The sequence below is a fragment of the Lepus europaeus genome, chromosome 20, assembly GCF_033115175.1.
Source record: "Lepus europaeus isolate LE1 chromosome 20, mLepTim1.pri, whole genome shotgun sequence".
NCBI classification, from domain to species: domain Eukaryota; kingdom Metazoa; phylum Chordata; class Mammalia; order Lagomorpha; family Leporidae; genus Lepus; species Lepus europaeus.
The window spans coordinates 60,080,494-60,097,295 of NC_084846.1; positions in this window are offsets into that span (position 1 = coordinate 60,080,494).

A 16,802-nucleotide genomic window follows, 5' to 3' on the forward strand; every position below is an offset into this window, starting at 1 on the left:
TGGCCGCTGTGGCCGGTGCATCTCGCTGAGCATCTGGCAGGAGCCAGGTGCTTATCCTGGTCTCCAGTGCGGGTGCAGGGCCTAAGGACTTGGGCCATCCTCCACTGCCTTCCCGGGCCACAGCAGAGAGCTGGCCTGGAAGAGGGGCAACCGGGATAGAATCCGGCACCCCAACCGGGACTAAAACCCGGGGTGCCGGCGCCACAAGGTGGAGGATTAGCCTGTTAAGCCACAGCACCAGCCTAAAAGATTTTTTTTTAAACTTATTTGAAAGAGTTATAGATAGATAGGAAGAAACAGAGAGAGAGAGCTTCCATCCACTGGTTCACTCCCTAACTAGCCACAATGGCCAGGGCTGGACTGGAACTGGAGCCCATCTGGGATGTTGGCACTTCAGGCAATGAATGGCTTAATCTGTTCTGCCACAACAGCTCCTAAAGCACTTTGTATTTACCATATGTCTTGTAATATTTTGCGTGTCTCTACTGCATGTCCTAAATCTTTTCATAATAGGTGCTTAATAAACACTTAGTGTTTTCCTATTAGCTACCTTTTCTTTCTGATCATATTCTCTCTCTTAGAGGATTTACTAAAATCCTATGTCTATTATAAAATTAATCCCTTATCTGGAAATTGTTATATTCATAATTCCCATTCTACCAATATTGGTTTTAATTTTTTTCAAGCTATCTAGTATGAAGTTTTTGAAAATTTCTATTTGGTGGCTATCTATATCCTTCTAGCTTAAATTAATGTGTGTGTGTGCGTTGTGCACAGGAAATAATAACTAAAACCTGACCAGGAATTAAATGTGACAGCTACCGTAGGCTTCCTGTGGAGATTCTCGCTATGGGGCTTTCTTTATATGGTATTGTAGTCTATGCTGGTATACTTAGTATCTTAACATTTCCAAGTTGATTTCTCTCCTTTCAGCATACAACTTCCAGTTCTGTGTAAAAAGATTGTTCATTTGATGAGAAGTTACTGTATTCTGTGTTGACTCTGATTTCTTAGAATGCCTCTCTGTTCCAAGGTAAAGTTGCAAGTACATTAATGGCCTACTTTTCCTGTACCAAGAAAATTGATTTCCCCTTTGTTTCTAAGGAAAATCATTCTGAGGATACTCACCACTAGGTGATGAATGGCCCTGCAGAAACACCTTGGGCCTTTTGGAGGGAGAAAACTGGTTTAAAAGTTGTTCATTTCATGAGTCCAATTGTATTCCCTCAAAAACAGATTGAGGTTTGGGATGACATTTCTCTCCTTGTTTCCTTAACCTAACTAACTACCTGACTACTACTACATGCCATCTAGTGCTCAACAAAGAGTGAAGATGACATAGCTGCATCGTCATCTTAGCTGCCGATTGGCCTTCCTCTCGGTCCTGTATTTCCTGGACTTGCCAAGTGTAACCTAGGAACTTAATTCCTGATTTATATCATTTACTCCTCTACTGTCTAGCAGAACCTGCATTGCAATGCTTGGGATTTGGAGGAACAACTGAGTGGGATGGTGAGTCTACCAAGATATTTGCTTAACAATCTTAAGCCTACATGTGGATGTCTTGGAGCCAGATTTTAATTGAACAAAGTGAAAATCTGTTTTTCCCTTACAGTTATTTCAAGCTTTTCTATTTTTAAAATAACCTTCACATATGGTACCTCCAAATAAGTCCATATACACTCCACATGGATACATGCATGATGCAAGCTTGCTTTTCATGATACAGCACAGTGAGGAATTTCACCTTAATTCCACCGGTTTTCTCAGATTGTTTGAATATAGAGGGACTATTGCAGATTCTAACAGAACTACTGTATTGTACTCACATACAGCTGAACTACATACACCATTATATTCCTAGCTCATCCTATTAATTACGGAAATCATTGCTATTCCAATAGTGGGATTTGCATGACAATAGCTTCTGAGGCTCAGTGAGCATCAGACCCTGTCACAGAATTCCCTTGTAGGTTGGGTATTGACAGGGTTCCGTTGGCAACAAATTTGCAATGAAAATGTCTCAAAAATGTGCATCTACACTGAGCAATACTTAGGAGGGATCATCTCAAAATTCTCATAGGTCATTATTGTCAGAGAAGGCAATTTCCTCACTCTTAAGTAAGTAACATGTTAGGATTATATAGTCTTGTACATATATGTAAATGGCAGAGATGTCTGGATATAGGACTGTTACCCTCATGTTCTTTCCAATAACTGGAAAGCTTCTGTGTTTATAAGCCATTTATTTAAAAGTTGGAGTACAATTAAATCAGCAAGAAGTGGAGTAGCTCAGAGAGATTATGACTGAGAGTAAGTAACAAGATAAAATAGAATTGGAGAAAAACTAGGCTGAATATCCTAACAAAGTTCTTAATAGGGACTGCCATTGCATTGTGAAATGATTTTCCAAAGACTGGGAAAAGTCATTATATGATCTATTTAAAATCAGGCTGGACCAAAGTACTACAAAATAACAGTATGCTATAGGGACCAAGTCTACATTCGAAGTTGAAGGGCAAGGATGACTTCATAGTTTAAGCTGTCTCAGTGGTTACTACGACTGTACTCATTCTATGTGCTCAGTTTTGATAGACAGTCTTGTTTCATTTTATGCTACTTCTTTGGAGCAATTTCAACAAATTCATGTAATGCAAAATTGGATGCGTTTAGCAGAGTCTCAAGGGAGGCAAGAATATATGGTAAACTCCGTATGAAACAGCAAAGTGAAACAACTATGAGTAAACACCCACTTGGTTTTTAGGAGTCACACCTGGAGAAAACAAGCCTCTCCATGGAATTCTGGCCACATTCCCATGTGCAGAAATGCACCTTGCCTTCTTGGATTCACAGTAGAGATCAGTATTAATTTTCACTTATTTTGTTTAGTGGTGTCTTGGGATGATGTTGAGTACCAGGAAACAAATGGTACTATTTCATCTCCAAGCCAATGGACTACATTTTGGCAGGAGGCTGCTAAGACCATAGGAAAAGACGATGCTTTATTTTGTGGTTGGTCACTGTTAGAGGAGTGGACAAAAAAGAAAAGGTGGTTTAATTTGGAAAAGAAATAGGTTTCATGTGACAAAGATGAGGATGTACCCAGGGAAGTCATATAATATTGCTAGAAACCTTTGAAATCCAGACCATCTTCAATTTGTGTAGTTTCAACTAATCACCTGTCATAAAGTGAAGTGAGACAGGTGGCCTTTGGTTGATTACTCTAGTTTTATTCAATATAAATATTAATTTCAATTTAAATCAGAATAAATGCCACTCATGTTTTCTTCACATTTGTTTAATTTACCTATTTTAATTGCAGTGACATAAAATCAGAGATGAACTCTCACTTTGCTATTTCATAATTACGAAGTAAGTCATCTGATTTACACTTTTTTTATATGTACACAACTTTTTGAAAAGTAGGTCACACATAAATGAGTGGTTCAGAGTGTACTCTATTTACATGTAATATCATTTATTCATAGAGTTTTCTATACATTTTCTTGTCCTGGTGATCATGTCCTTCTGAAGTGTGAAATATACCATGCAGTTAAAATACAGAGGCTTTTGTGTGTATGCTGGTGTAATTTTCTGACATTTAGGACTCAAATTTCATTGGTAAGAGTGCAGCTCACAAAACTACAGGTTTCATGCTAAGACTTGGGGGTGGCGATTAGAGGACTTAGCAATACTAAACATTTATACTATATTCTTGTTTTAGTACAATGAGTATATTCTCGATTTCACATTGTTTTATTTGTGAAAGTATAAGTTTCAAGACTTGATCTCATCATTTTCCATCTTTAGCCCATGGGTTACTCTGAACATAAATTAAGATAGTCTTAGGACGTGTCTATTCAAAGTATCTGTGTACTCCTGCTGGGTGGTCAGATCCCAAGCGGGTGAGTTGCTCAAACCTGCAGGTGCATCTTTGTAAGTAAAAGACATTGCCATTATTAAAGGGGATATGCCACTTTATTAAGATCTGGTGTACAATAGCTTCCAAACTGATTCAAATTCTATTTTTAGAAAAAAGGCATAGCAATGTATAGAATCCTAAGTGATAATTAGAGTATCCTAAACATCACTGTGTAGGATCTGCTATCCACAGGCATTTAGTACAAGGACAATCTAGATGTTTTGAATAATGACTATTGAGTACACTTTTGCAAACAATTGGAGTTCAGGTAGCAGCCTTAAAATTATGATCACATAAACCAAAGTAGACTTGTATTTAGGTAAATGAATAATGTTCCTTCCTACATTGTTTCCACAATGAAACGGGATACAGTTCTACTGAACCATTCCAAGAGCCAGTTACACAAAGGAATTCAAGCAAAGAAACTCCAAGTAATGAACTATTGCTGAATTCTTGCACTGACAGCAAATTGAACGTACAGTCTGAACTTTGAATATGCCTGTGGTGATCTCGCTATGCTTCAGGAGTATCTACTACTGTGATAACAGCAAATATTTTATAAGCAAGCCATTTGGGTATACTTCACCACAGATCTTTCAAAGTGCAGTTTTTCAAAAATTTCCGTGCTCTGAAATACTTAAAAAGCCTCCCCTTTAATACATCTATCTGAAGGCGTTAGCCCTTGGAGCATCTGTCACGTTTGTGGTAAGCCATGGAAGAATCAGAAGAGGAATCTAAATCAAATTCTTAAGAACCAAGCTTATTGGATAGATCGCCTACTTTGTTTTGGGGTATCCAATCTCTCCCGCCCTCTTGGAGTTATCTCACTGTCAGATAAGGAAATCGAGCAGGATCCATGGAGAGATCTGTTCCCAATCTGGGTCTTTCATTCCTCACTCAAGCCAAAAGGCGCAAAGGCGGCGACCAGGGCTCCTCTCCAGCGCGCTCGCAGGAGGGCAAATCTCCAGCCCTAGCGCGCGAGGTGCTGCGTCCCGGCAGCGCGGGGGGCCCGCGGCGCGCCCACCGCTGCCCACCTCGCGCGGTCACCTGCGGATCCGCGCTGCCCCGCAGGACCCGCCCGCCATCGCCCCGATTCTCGTGCACAAAGCCTCGCCGGCACCCGCCACAGACACGAAGCCCGAGTCCGGGGCAGAGGGAATGTGGCCGGCTCTCCCGAGCCTGGGCTGTCCGGGGTTCCGAGAGCACCGCCGGTCCCCCTGCCTCTTGCGCCCTGGCTGCAGATCAGTGCCCGGAGCCCACGCCCTCGCGAGCCCCCTGGTGCGCACACACAAACTCCCCGCGCACACACCCACCTCGCCTCTGCCCCCACGCACCCCGCCCCCAGCAGGACCTTGGGGCCTCAACTTGCCCGGCGGCGCCCGAGCCTCCGCGCCCTGCCCCGCGCCCCTTACCTGACACCGGCAACTCCGGGCGGGGGCTGGCGCTGCTCGCCGAGGCAGCGGCGGCGGGGAGCCGGCACCCGGGCTCTGCCTCATGGCTGGTGCTCTTCATCCGACACAAAAGGGGGAGCTCGCCGGCTTTGTCCTTGCCAGCCTCGAGGGAGAACTTGGGTCGCCCCCGAAACGGCCAACTTGTGCGCGTGGCTTCCTGTCGCCTCGGCCGCCCGGGGCTGCGCGCTGGACCCCGGCGCCGGCGAACGTCCAGGCCTGCGAGTCGGAGGGGAGGGGGCGAGGGAGGCGGCTGGGGCGGGGGACCCCGGGTCTCCGGCGAGGGAAGGGAGCCCCTCGGAGCCCGGCGCCTCTCCTCCTCACTGGTGCCGGCGAACGCGCGTCCAGGCGCGGGAGCAACTTTCCGTCCCCGCGGCCGCTCTGACACCTGGCCCTGAGACCCAGGGCAGGGGCGCGGACCCCGCGCCACGGCCTCCGGCTCCCCGGCTTTCTCCTTCCCTGCTCTCCCCGCCCCCCGCCTCCCCCCCTGGAGCAGGGGTGTATCCGCAGTCCTTGGCGAGCCGGGCTACCTGGCGGAGAGGAGGGTTCTGTGGAGCGCCAGCGTTTTTGCCGGCTGCGCGCTCTGCCTCCCACTGAAATCCCTGGGCAGTGCGTGCAAAGGCCGGCGGGTTTCGGTGCAGGGGCGTGGGGCGGGAGGGGTGGTGGCTGCAACTTTGAAGCTCTGCTTGCGGTGAGCGGGGCCTGACAGTCACTCCCGCGGAGGACCGGCCTGTGGCCCCGCTGAACCGTGGACGGCGTGCGGGCAGGCGGAGACCGGGAGAGGGCAGGCAGCACTGCCCCACGCGCGCAGCCCAAGTGCACGCTGCAAGCCCCTGGACGGGCTGGGGCCGAAGCGGCCGGGAGCCGGTGGGAGGGACACGCGCCTGTCTCCTAGCAACGCTCATCAATCTTCCCCGGAGAGCTGCCCCTGCAGGAATCCGATTGGACGGCCCCAGGAGAGCGGCCACGCCCCTCCCGGAACGCAGGGCTGCTGCTTTGCCCCATTCTCCCAAATTTCTTGGGTGGAACAGGACTGGGAGCCGGTGCCGCCCTCTGCCTCCTTAGCCCCGGTGCCGTCGCACCGCCCCCTCGCAGCCGCCCGGCTGCAAAGCCGCGTCGGCCCTCACTGGTCCTGCCGGTGTTCGGGAGAGAACACCTCTTCTTTCTTCTAAAAATGAAATAAATAATGAAAACCCCTTAGGTCGGTGACGTAGGCGCAAAAGAGAAAAAGGCACACGGAAATAGCTTTCATAGGCTGCGAGCCACGGGTAGGACCGTGCAGGTACAATGCCAGGCGTCTTCCTGAGCTTCGAGACAGCGTTTTTCGTTCCAAAACGGAAACTTCATTCATCTTTGCACCTCGATGCACCAACTCCGTGCGAACCACGGAGGGAGTTATGCAAAGCCAGGTGCACGGTGCACGGTTAAACTCGACGCGTTTAAGTGCTACGTGTGTTCTTTAATATTTCATGCTAAGTTGTAGAACGACTGCTGTCAGAACGTGGCAGCTGGCAGAGATAATGTACTGATTCTATCCGAGGACTGGTGATATTTAAAAGTCACATGCGCCCAACGTGTGGCGTCACGAGTACAGCCAAGCCCAGGAATTTGGATATATTAACGAACAAGACGTTATTGAGCAGTGAAACCTAAAAGGGCCTCCCCAGCACTTGTTTCTGGAATGCGATGGCACGGCCAGCATAAAAGCAAAATTCGTCCTTCCTTTATTTTTCATTGTCAATGCCTAACGTGTGCAGCTCCCCATGGGCAAATTCTTAGACCTTCCCAGGAGAGAAGCTTGGGCCGTGTCTGCTCCAGGCACAATGACACAAACTGGGGTGAAGGCAAAGATTTAGACGCTGCAAGGGCTTGAGATATTCAGGAAGTCGTATTGGCAGATTTTTGATCTCCCTTAGAAGGTTCCAGAAGATACCATTATGCATGTCCAAGGTCTTAACAGAATCAGTTGGGATTGAAAGAAGTAGGAAAGATCGGCGTTCTCATCTCGTTAAAAAAAGAAGTAGCTGTTCACGGGAGTGCTGATGTAGAGGCTGAGGTCCATCTCCATAGCCTGTAGTAGGCTGCTTAATCCACCTGTGTGTGTGAGGATCCCAGGCAGAGATACTGCAGAAAACCGCCAATCTGTGGCCACCTACGGCCTCAGGGGACACCTATGTCCCTCCTCCACCCCACTCCACCTTCCACCGCCAAGAGAGGGTAAGCGAAAGGCTGCTCAGCCTGGAGGAAGTCCAGTGCCTGAATTTGAGTCCTGAACTTTGATTGCTTCCTAGCTCTCTGTGCATGGGCAAGTTTCTTAGCCAGCATGGCTGCATCTCAATTTCATCCCTGGTAAAATGCATAGTAACCACTCATCCCTGAGTTACTGGTTGAGAATTGGTAAGTTCATGTGGGCAGCATGTAAGCATTAATTGCTATTACACATCTCTGGTTTATAGTTAACCACTGATACTTTAATTATTGAGCATATAGAATAATTATTTGAAAGCAGTTCATCTTGAATTCTAATTCTTCTTTCACCACTTAAATTTATCATTGACTGGAGTATAGCTTAGCTTTTAATGTTTATTTTTTGACAGATGTGTGTGTGCATTTTAAAGATGCTTTAAAAAACTTTATGGGAGGGGCTGTCCATAGTTCACCCTCACGAATGTTTCCTTTGGAGCAAGTCTCTATTGACTGAATCTGGAAATCAATTTCCTGGATAACTTCTATTCCAAGTTCTGGATATACAGTTATTATCGTAGAGTTTAAACATAGTATTTCTTTTTTTAAAGATTTATTTATTTACTTGAAAGTCAGAGTTACACAGAAAGAGGGAGAGAGGGAGGGTTTGCTCCCCAATTGGCTGCAATGGCCAGAGCTGCGCTGATCTGAAGCCAGGAGTTTCTTCCAGGTCTCCCATGTGGGTGCAGGGCCCACGGACTCTTCTACTGCTTTCCCAGGCCATAGCAGAGAGCTGAATTGGAAGTGGAGCAGCCAGGACTAGAATCAGCACCCATATAGGGTGCTGGCACTTCAGGCCAGAGTGTTACCCTGCTGTGCCACAGTGCTGGCCCCAAACATAGTAGTTCTGATTCATGTCTGTTGTCTGGCTGTACTCACAGTGCTCACTTCATGTCTCAGAAGTGTCAGGTATGGGCATTAAGTTACGTGGTTGTTCAAACTCTCTTCTGGCCATTCCTCTAGCTTTAGTCATCACTTGTTCATGTGCCCTATGACTGTTCAATTTGTATCATACCATATGCAGGGCATGAACAATAACTTCTGGAGAAATAACACGAGAACACATCAAAAAGTTTTTGGAAAGTGGAATTAAAATGTGGGAAGATAAGTGAATTATAGTGTAAAAGTTTTCTGAATCCATGTTCAGTTTTTTCATAATACACATTGCCAGTGAGCTTTTTGAGAATCCTATGTGTGAATTTCAAAATAGTTTTCCCTAAAATAAGTTCTTTTAATTTTATTTCCATGGAATTTTTGAAGTATTCTTATTCACAGGTTTTTGTGAGTATCTAAGATACAGATAAGATGTTTAAAATTCTTTTGTTTCTAAGCATCCTTGCATTATTTTTTCAATTTCTTTCTGAAAATGTTTTTCTTTAAGTCATCGGTGAATTCTGACTTTAATTGTTGCATATACGATGTAAAGTTGAAAGTATTCTAGCCTTGGTTTTGAGTGAAGTCCCAAGGCAAAGAGGAGCCACCTGTTTCGTATCCCAAAATGAATGTTGCCAGACTTCCATGCTGGGTTTGTGTGGGGAGTCCTTCAAGCCGAATAGAAAAGAGCTCAAGTCCAAGAAGCTGAGGGAGGTGGGAAGCTGGAGTGTGGAGAGCTTTGGTACGTTCTACATACACGAGGGCCGGCTGTGGGGGATGTGTTTAACTGCACTTGAACCCTAATGTGGGGTGCTGCTGTTGCAGGGTCACCGTTGCTACATTTCTTAGGGGTGAGTATGAAGTTATGGACAGTTTATAGGCTCACAGCAGAGAAACACAAGCCATCGTTTAGATCTGCTCATCAGTACGAGTGCTCCCATCTACCCTTGGTGGGTGGACTCTTATCCACTGTATGTGGGGAGATTATGGAGCATGAGATGTGTTTTCTCAGCTCCTACCCAGGAGGGCTTGGTAGAGAAGGGTGGGTCCCAGTGGGCTGTGGGGGGCACAGGGTGGTGGCAGTACAATAACCTTGCAGATTGTACTCACTAGGGCACCTGGCTGAAGGGGGAGATGGGGTTGCTTGTCCAGGCTCTTGTACATGACTGCTTTAGCCCAGTGGCAGAGCACCTGCCAAACTTTCACCATCTGGAGAACTTGTCATTCTCATGAAGGGTGGTAGGAGTGACCTGAAGCTGAAGTGCAGAGAACTAGAGGCTTCAGTGTGGTAGTAAGTGACCAGTCATTAGGTCAGATTCCACGCTGAGAGATTCCTGGAGCCTGACGATCTTCAAAGAACTGACAAAATTGAGATCAAGAAAGTCTGCTTTGAACACCTGCTAAGCCCAGGAAAAAAGCAGTGCTTGATCAGTCCTGGACGAGTAGGATCTTTCTTGTCCACTCATGCTTTCCATCTCTGATCTCTTCGGCTCAAATGCATCAAAAGCCCCAGATGCTCATTGAGGTGCTGGAGGGATGATGGGGACGAGGTTTGTTGACCAAGCCGAGGGAAGAGCCAGGTCCTCTGCAGGCTTCCCTCCTGCTGCCTTCCAAGGCTGAATGAAGGGAGAAGCATTAATGCAGATAGATGCTGGAGTTTGGATTATTACTCTGCCTTAGACCCCATTTCACCTGAGTCTGGAAGAGTTTTTATCTGAGAACAATCCAAAAGTGAAAGCACTGGCCCTGAATTGCATCCAAGGGGATGGAGAAGAACAAACCCCAGAGGCAAGATATGCAGGGGTGATGGTGAGAAAAGAGTGAGCTTGTTTTTATGGCCTTTTATAAGCCTCTCCGATTACATACAAATCAGCACTAACAAAATTAGTATGTGCTTTGATAATACTCATTCTCAGCAATTGAAGTGTTTCCTTCTAGTAATAAATGCGTGGTCCTTCAAGAGGGCAGGCACTACAGCCTTTGCCGTCTGCTGTATTCTGGGTGCTAAGGAATTGCTCTGTGTGTGTGTGTATGTATGTATGTGTATGTGTGTTTGTGCACGCAAGTGCATACCTGGTAGGGGAAGTTGTATGGGGAAGACTTGCTCTGAGGACATCTGTTGAGTGAATGAGTTAACTTTTACAGATTTTTACTTTATAGGTGAGCAAATGGAGTGCTGGACATAGCTTGGGTTCTTGAATTTCTTTGTAGGAGGAGTTTGATAGTATCAGTCTGGCTCATGAAACTGTAACCTTCACTAGAGGAGGGAAACTTTTGCGACTCACCCGTCCGTCCTGAGTGCCTGCAAAGTGCTAGACATGTCAGAGAGCTCCGCAGCATCTGATGAATGAAAGATGAAATGCTTGAGAGGCCTTCCCAGGGGTTCTGTCTCAATTCTGTATTTTCATAATAGATAAACTGTTTTCAGTTTAAGAATTTCTTAAATAATCTTTCTGGCAGTGGGGGGGGGTGGGATAATAGGATCTAATGAATATTATAAGCATGGTAGGGGAGTTAAAGCTTCTCACTATAGCCGTTGCTTGGAGGATGGGTAATGTGTGGCCAAGTCTCTGCTGTTATCTAGGCTTCTAGCTCCTGTCTAAAAAATTGATGCAGAACAAACACCAAAGGAACTCAGAAGACAGAAAAGCATGCCAACTGGGTTTGGTTTTCCACCTATAAGTTTGTTCTAAGAGATTTTGGCATAGCTTTCTTCGGGGGGAACTTTAGATATGACATATGAGGAGACTTCAAAAGGACATGAACTGTAGAATTTTTTTTTTAATCATGTGTTAGTACAAAAACCTTCCTGAAATGCATTCATGCCTCTTAGATAATACATGTTTTCCATGAACTTTTTGAAAACCCCTCCTATGTTGAAATTATTTACTTTGGTCTCACTGATTATTTCCTTTCTGAAAACTTCAGTCTGTTTTCCCTGCCTGTTGGTGATGGTACCTGAGTGTGTCATCCTTAAGAAGGAAGCTGACCATTCCTTTCAAAGGTGTAATTAGTTATATATGTGTGTATTCACGTACTATCCACTGGAAAATATAATGGGCAAAACACCCTGCCAAGTAGTTGATACCAAGGAGTTAAGAGAGTCCTACCTTGAAGGTTTGTCTTCTGATAATGCTGAGCAGATACATCGTCGATTCATTAAACATGACATCATAGAATACAGGAGAGGTCCTTGCGGAAGAAGAGCAACGTGGCAGAAGTGACCACTAAATACTCAAGATACTAGTCCTGAGCTCCAATGGCCTTTGATTCTGATTCACATTCCCAGACTCAGGATGGAAATACATATGTGTAAGAAAGGGAAGCACAGGCTGGCGCCGCAGCTCAATAGGCTAATCCTCTGCCTGCAGCACTGGCACACTGGGTTCTAGTCCCGGTTGGGGCACCGGATTCTGTCCCGGTTGCCCCTCTTCCAGTCCAGCTCTCTGTTGTGGCCCAGGGAGTGCAGTGGAGGATGGCCCAAGTGCTTGGGCCCTGCACCCGCATGGGAGACCAGGAGAAGCTCCTGGCTTCAGATCAGCGCAGCGCAGCGGCAAAGGAAGACCTTTCTCTCTGTCTCTCTCTCTCCACTCTGCCTGTCAAAAAAAAAAAAAAAAAAAAAAAAAAAAAAAAAAAAAAAAAAAAGGAAGCACACTGGTTAGAGATGCTCTTTGGAAACATGGAACTTAGAACACCACAAGCAGTGATTTAAACAAATGGGATCTTCCTCGCTGGATTATCATCACCTACCAAGACTACAGAAACAAGCAGCTTTAATGGCTCTGTATTGACAGGGCCGGCATAACTATCTTTGTCTTAATGCCCCTGCTGTAGCCATAATCACCAACTCAGGAGGCAGAAAGAAACAGGACCAGTAGTTCAGGCTATATTTGCCTGTGTATCAGTAGTGTGTGATCTCTCTCCGAATAGCACAGCATAGTACTGTTCATATCTCACTGGCCAGACCTGTTCACATGACTGCCTCTAAGCGCAGATGAGGCGGGAGAGGTGTGTAATTAGCATTCCAGACACTGTAGTTGAGGCATCAAGAGTGGAGTGAATGGGATTGGCTGTTTGACCAGCCAGCTGTAGATAAGTGTCTGTCACTGCTACCTTGGGAGTTATGGCGCTATAACCATGTCTTACACATTTTCTGCATTGGAGATAGGTAGCCCATAATTTAGGTGTTTTGAAACCCATGAATGTTGCACACTGAGATAATTGTAGTTGTTCTGTTCTTGGGAATTCATTCAAAAAATAAGTGTTTATTGGGGGCCTACTTTGTGCCAGGCAATGTGTTGCTAAATGCTGAGTATGCAAGATAGAGAAGTTCAAAATGGCTCTGGGTGCTGTGCAGCACAGAGCCAGGGAATGCAATCAATCAGTATGGAGCTTTATTTTTAGGAATGTTCCAACCGTAGGTCCTATGACCGAGAGGGAGATCACAAGCTCTCAGTATTTCACTTCAGGTTATTTTACTGTAATTCACAGTGTTATGGTCTTTTCTTTCTTTTGCAACTTTTTGGAAATACTCTTTTCATTATAAACAAAACAAAAAAATTCCATTCTCAATCTACTAATTTCCTCCTTTGACCTTTCACAGGTTTGAACAACATCTAATAAGTTCTCCAGGTTTCGAATGAAGTGGTTTTCCTGAGTGAAGGGCAGTGTACCTACCTGGGAAACCTTGACTGTAAGGAAAATGAGGACCCTTGATAATAAAGCCAGCAGTTTTTTTCCAGTCTAGTGCAAAGACCACTTAGGAGAGGAAAGATTCTGGAGATAGCACACACATATAATTATAAGACATGAAGATTGGCTGTCATTTCTCAGCTAGATTTTAATGAAATAAATTCAAGATTTCAGAAGAGTGTACTTTTGAAGGCAAACCATGCTTAAATTAGTTTGGCTGTTGAGCTAAAAACCTTAAAAGGTAATTGCTTCTCTTCTCTGGTTTAGTCTGGTAGTGGGGATTCAGTGACTGTGGGTGCAGTCCTTCAATTAGATGTATGTCAAGTTGGTTGCGACCTACGGCAATTCTCTCTCCCCTAGATTAAAATCCAAACTACTCAAATATGAATATTTCATACTGAAAAGAAGGATTGGATAAAAGTTCTGGAGGAAATGTTTATTAAAATTAGTGTCAGTTACAGACCCTTATTTGGTCGTTGTTTTTCCTCAATCATTATTCTGAAAGTTTTAACATGTGCTGTATTAGTTGCAATGATTAGAGTGTAGCAAGATGTTGTCTGTCTTGTTTATGGTTTGCAAGGAGAAAGGAGCACATGTCCCTCTGAAGTGAATTAATTCTGTTCCTCAGTTACTCTTCCAGGGATGAAATTGCTTTGTTCACGCTGACCTGGAGGGAAGGGTACGATTTCCTTGATGCTCAGGGAGTGTGGGTTAGATCCGGGCTTGCTGACTAAGAACAACGAAAGGCACACAGAGAAGAGAGCCACTCCAGTGCTTCTCAAGCTGCTTTGTCTGCCCAGAACCCGTGACAGATGATGTTTCAGCTGCCAGCCGTTGTCAGTGATCTCCAAGGTCATTTCAAATTCTGTGTTGGCTGGAACTCCATTCTTTGCCTTCTACCGAAGGAGGCTTTGGAGTGTAGGTGAGTAAATGCAGCTTCATTCTAGGAACACCAGAGCCTTGTATTCTGACAGGTTCTGAGAGGGAGGAACATGCTGTGAGGCAAAGGAAAACCTTCAGAAGCCTTGCCACCTTATTATAAGGACTGCTGACTTCTTCCATTTCTTTCCTTCGTGCAGAAATGCTCATTCCCGTGGTAAATCTGTGAAGTCCACAAAGTCTTTTGCTAAGACCCCTCTGTATTATTCATATTCATCCTTTGATTAGCACTTGTGGCTATCAGAGCACTTTCACTTCTAGATTTTAAGACAGATAGTTGAGTTTTTAAAAAATCCCATTCTTACTTTTTAGCTAAGGCTAAAACATGTGAAGTGACCAACTTGAGGTTGTATAGCAAATTTGTAGTTAAGCCAGATCTTCAGTCAAGCTAACTGGTCTTAACCCAGTCTGTATTCCAGCATCCTGCCCTGCTGCTTCTTCCCCAGCCACTCAATGATGCCTCCCCACTGCAAACCGCTCTCTGCTATGCATCCTATGCACTTAGATGGTTCCCTATAGCCCAACCTTAGCACATGCCTCAAGATTCTTCTGAGGGTGTTTTATTTCCCCCACAGGGATTTAATCTTTAATGGCTATACAATGTAGAAAAGTGTTATTGCATAAGTTTTTATCTCTATAAAGGATTTAACCAGGTAATAGTTCTTCAAGGAACTTGAAGGTCTAGTATCATTTCTGAGAATTTCAAGTACATTGGAAAGCAATAGGATTAGAAACCTATCATAAATATGATCATTGGGAGCTTGGTGGTAGCAGATTGCCACGTGTTATAAAATAAAGTAAGCCAAAATATTGAGACTGTCTGGCTAACATCTAAGACCTCTTGTCCCCATGATCAGTCAACCTCATGATGAGCTATGAGACAAGGAGTGTTTGCTTGTTAGGTGTTTTTCCCCTCTCAACCCAGTGCAGTGTCTGGAACTTATCTGTGAATGAATGAACTTCATCAATGTTTCCAACAACCTGCTTGATTATAGCCACATAAGGATGCAGTGGGGTATGTAAAGTCTGAAGTGTAAATTGTGATGCTGTAATCTAAATGTTTGAGATGAGGTTGTCTAGGTGTGTCTGTCAGACAACATTTTTCTCTGGTAATGAATCATCTGTACATCTCTTGGCCTCATGCAGCTCTCATTTGTTGACTGAGGGTTGACTGGGATCTCTGCTGTGTGTTGTCCTTATTCTGGGGCTCAGGCTAGTGGAGCAGCCACTGTCTGGAATTTAGCTGGTTGTGGCAAAGGGAAAAAAAATTCTGCAGGGTTTCACATCGGCACCTAAAAGCTCTGTCCATGCATCAGTTCTAGGAACAACTCAGTGGGAGAACTACTACTGGCATCCACAAGGGGGCCAGCCATGCAATCCTACCCTGAGCCCAGAAGGCAGAGCTGGGAAGAATTCTGGATAACACTAATGACTACCGCAATGGTAAAAGAGTGTTTAGCTTATGTGCAAGCTCTTTCTGTGTTGTGAATTCTCCCAAGATATAAAAAATAAGCATGAGTCAAGCACTGCAATAGTAATTTATATACATTGCCTCATTAATTCACACAACAATCTTGGGAAGGAGATATTATTGTTTTTACTCTTGTAGAGGTGAAGAAACCAAAGTGATGTGGAATTAAGTTGTCGTCCACTTACTAAATGATAAGAGGGCCATGATTAGGGCTCAGATGAGCCTGATTCCAGTGTTGATGCATGTTGGTTATTGTGTGATACTGCCTTTATATAATGCCTGTGTGTCCATCAAACTCCATCAGTCCTTTGCTAATCAGCTTTAGAAGGCCTTTCTCACTGGGTCTCTGGATGTCCTTTTCTCCAAGATACTAAGAAAGCCTTCTTTTAGAAGCAAATACAAAGTAGAAAATGAGCAATCTGTTTTTGCTGTTTAGGGCAATTCTGAAGTAGTTTTGACTTAAAGGAGAAGTTACCAAGAGACCATTGAAGCAGTCAAAATTCATTGCACTTATTAGGCTAAATGTGAAATTGTGCTCTTCTGATAAAATCAGGTTCTAGGTCCTATTTCTGTTGTAAAATGTTTAGTGTTTGGAAGTTACAAATAGTTCAAAAATGTTCACATGCTTGATCGTTCTCTTGAGTTTGTACTGCTTAGAAATAAATATTACTTTATATTGAGACATTTTTCCTATGGAATTTTTCTTTTAGGAAAGGCAGGATGCTTTCCTGCATCAAAGACTTTAGCGATCACTCTAGGTATCATCTTCTGCAATTTTTTTGAAAAACAGCATCACTTCTTGGTTGAGTAAGAGACTCTCTTTGGTCCTTGTTTCAATGTCCAGGCACTTAAAATTGAGTACCGCACTACCTGTCCTCACAGCTATCTGTCCCTGCTTCCCAGTCAATGATCATATGAGTAACACACATGGAAGAATGAGCTTCATAGTTTCTCCTTTCCTTCCTTGTGTGGGACCTCCCTGCTGGTAGAGATCCTATTTCATATTTCTTCTGCTCTAAGACATTTTTAAAAACACTTTAACGATTCTGAATAAGTATACATCTTATGATTGATGGCAGGTCCTAATTTAAATGACAAGGAAGTTTTATCAAAATTATGTCATGCCTTACAAACCTCGTGTATTTTATTACATGAAATATGGTACCCTGCCTTGCTTCCTAACGTGTCGTAGGTGGCCTGACTATGGGGGTTT